Below are 3,296 nucleotides of genomic sequence, written 5' to 3' on the forward strand. Positions count from 1 at the left end.
TGCAGTTTGGGGGTAATGATGCTGACCTCTCCTATGCATTTGTTTGCAAGCTTTACCAAGGGGCCTCTGGGCACCAGGCCTCTCTGGGCTCTCTGCTGAGGGTTGCCGCTGATGCCTCTCGGCCTGGCCTCGCTCATGAGGATAAATGCAGGAGGGACCGTAAAGCGCCCGGGTGTGCGGGAAAGGGTGGCAGCAGTCATTAATATTAATGGCCAAACAAACCAAGGTGGCACAAGTCACCGAGAAGCTCTCTGATTGCATTTATTTCTTTCCCTGGCAAAGTGCTGATTCCCTCGGTCTCTAAATAGATCCTGGGAGCGGATGTGTGTCTGGGGCTCAGCCCTGATCACTTCTCTCTCTTTCTCTCTCTGGGGGCCTCAAGGGTAAGTGGCTGTCAGCTGCCGGGATGCTACAGTGCGGAAGGGGGGGGGAGGGCGAGGGGATGCCGGGAGCTCCCTTCCAGCCATGCCCCACCAGAGACTGGAGCTGCTAGCTGCCTCCCAGCAATGCCCGGCCAAAGCCTTTGCAGCCCGAGTGGAATCCCCTGGTCAGCTCAGGGCCTGAGGGCAGCACATTCCCCAGGAAGCAGCGCCCTGCCTGCTAGTGGGGTGGGGTGTCATGGGACCCCAGGAGGTGGGGCGAGGGAGGGCAGAGCAGGGAGGAGTCTCTTCTGAAGCTTCTCTCCTTGCCCAGGCCCTGTGGCAGAGCATGTCGCTAAGCAACCGGCTTAGAGACTGTTGTCAGCTTTGATTAGTGCCCAGGCTAATTACCCCGCTGGGGTCGGGAGACAGAGCAGCTGGCAGGAGGGGCGCTCAGGCAGCTTTGCCAGTGCCCCACTCCTCTGATCTGCTCCCCCCCCCACATATCCCTGTCCTTGGTTCCCCACAACCCTGAGGATTCTGACGGGCCAGCCATCTCCCAGGTCTCCGTGTGGCCTGTTTGAAGTCTCACCAGGGTCTCTTGCATAGTGCTTCTTCTCCAACTTCTGCTCCTGTTTCACCTGAAGTTACACATGACCCACAGTCCCAATCCACCAATTCCCTCTGCTGTCATTCTTGATCCCTGGGGAAGTCGCTGACTTGATCCCTCAAAGATGCACGAACAATCCTTCCTGGTTTCTGTATGTTATCATGAGCTCAAAATAATGTGTTTTTCTTGGTGTGTGTCTATATATTCCAAGTGTGAAATACATAATAGCCATGCTTAGCATTTATATAACACTGCTGACATTTCAGAGTACATACCTTATCTGTGTACTTCCTACAACAACCTTGTGAAGTAGCGCAGTTACGGTCATGCAGATTGGAGTGATGTGGGGGAGGAAGAGTTGACGCTGACAGGGAGCGGCTTTCTTAAGGCAATTTGCTGCGCAGTCCTAAGCAAAGTTAATTCTGTTTAGGAGTATGCTGTCAGTGAGTTCAGGTCTGAGGTGAGAGTTCAGTCAATCAAACAGAAGAAAAATTAGCCTTGTTCTGAAAATGAGGAAGAAAGGTCATACAATGTAGTGAGTTCAAAAGCCTGCGAAGTCAAAACATGCTCCTTTCTTCTCCTCTCTCTGATGTGACTTTTTTTATAGACACCCGTAAATATTCAAACATGGACACTGTCCTCCAGAATCTTTTCTGCCAGATTTGTGGAAATAAATAGTGACAATATTTTTGATACAATATTTTGATTCTTTTCTTTCGGATTGTTTGAAAACATGATTGTGGGTTAGAGTAGCATTTGAATAGTCGCCTACTCTTCTGAACTTTCTAGACTGTACGGCTCTCCTAAACCAGCACCAATAATCTGTTCCACTAATGAACATGTCAGAATTCTCATGGGTAGTGCTCTTCTGGTTGTAGTCCAAGCGGTGGTGGAGGAGGTGGTTTAAGCCATGGCGAAGTCCAAGAACCACACCACTCACAACCAATCTTGCAAATGGCACAGAAATGGTATTAAGAAACCAAAGTCCCATAGATATTAATCTCTGAAGTGCATTGATCCCAAGTTCCAGAGGAACATGCACTGTGTGAAGAAACGCAACAAGAAAGGGCTGGAAAAAATGCAGGCAAACAATGCCACCTAACCGACTTGCCTTTGGATGGGGAAAGGGACTGACTTGCTTGAAATCTGATCAGCAGTTTTTCTGCTTACTGTTTGTTTTTTACTCCAGGCATTTTGTATAAATAAAATTGGGCGTAATGTAAAAAAAAAATTCTCATGGGTAGTTAGGGGCAGTTTGGAGGATCTTTGGATTGGGGCAATAATTGAACTCTTAACATTAGAAGAGGAATAGAAGAAGGCACCTCTGACCCTCTTCTAAAATGCCACGTAGAGAGCAATAAAGAGAACAGAGCAACAGCTCTTCCTTTGCCTCCTTCCCAAACTGGCAAAGAATGGAGATGAAAGGATCCCAACAAATTCAATGTTGATGAATGAGAAGTCCTCAGCCAGGAGGTGTTTGACCCCTCCAGATCTTGGATGGGAGAGGACAGCGCCACCCACCTCAAGAGTCTATCTTGCCCCGGGACTTGCCTCTCCCAAGGGTCCGGAGCTCCTCAAGGAGAACCCCCTCACTATAGTTTGAGAACTACTGGATTAGACAAAAAATTATGAGCGTTGAGCTTTGAACCTGAGCCCTGCCAGCTCCTAGTTCACACTGTACTGTCTCTGCATGCCCACGTGGATGCACACCTGAATCAAAGTGCACAAGTCATGTGGTCCTGATGACCAGACTTATCTGCTGGGGTCTCATCATGCACAAACTGGAGTTGCGCATTAGGGTCCCACGCAGAAGTCCTTGGACCTTATATGGATTTGCTGCTCTGCAGATGCTAGTTTGTAAGCACCAGGGCTATTTTTGGGCAGGAACGCACAGGAACGGAGTTCCGGCTGGCTCCTGAGTTGGCCACACCCAGCAGGAACTCATTAGCATAATAGGCCACACCCAACAGCAGAAACTCATTCGGCTTGGCTACGTTAGGGGTGTGTGCCTAACATGCAAAGAAGTTCCTGCTACAAAAAAAGGCCTGGGTTTTGACAACAAACAAGGTAAACAGAATAAGGAGCAAAAGGTGGGTGTGGCTGGATGACCACACTTCTGGTAACATGGGGTTGTGGCCTAATATGCTAATGAGCTGTGATGTCAGGGGTGTGGCCTAATATGCTAATGAGTTTCTGCTGTTGGGTGTGACCTATTATGCTAATGAGTTCCTGCTGGGCTTTTTCTACAAAAAAACCCCTGGGCAAGTCAAATATTAGTGGTAACAGTGGTAAGTAAAACTTGCTGCCGCCTTCCCAGCCGAGGCCGG

The 3,296-nt window shown here is 49.1% G+C and overlaps 1 pseudogene; it reads left to right on the forward strand.

Moving 5' to 3' along the window:
* Window positions 1–1,879: 1,879 nt before the first annotated feature.
* LOC107114662 lies at window positions 1,880–3,006 on the forward strand (annotated as a pseudogene).
* The last annotated feature ends 290 nt before the right edge of the window (window positions 3,007–3,296 follow it).

This window comes from Gekko japonicus, unplaced genomic scaffold (genome assembly GCF_001447785.1).
Source record: "Gekko japonicus isolate JY-2015 unplaced genomic scaffold, Gekko_japonicus_V1.1 scaffold204, whole genome shotgun sequence".
Taxonomy (NCBI): Eukaryota; Metazoa; Chordata; class Lepidosauria; order Squamata; family Gekkonidae; genus Gekko; species Gekko japonicus.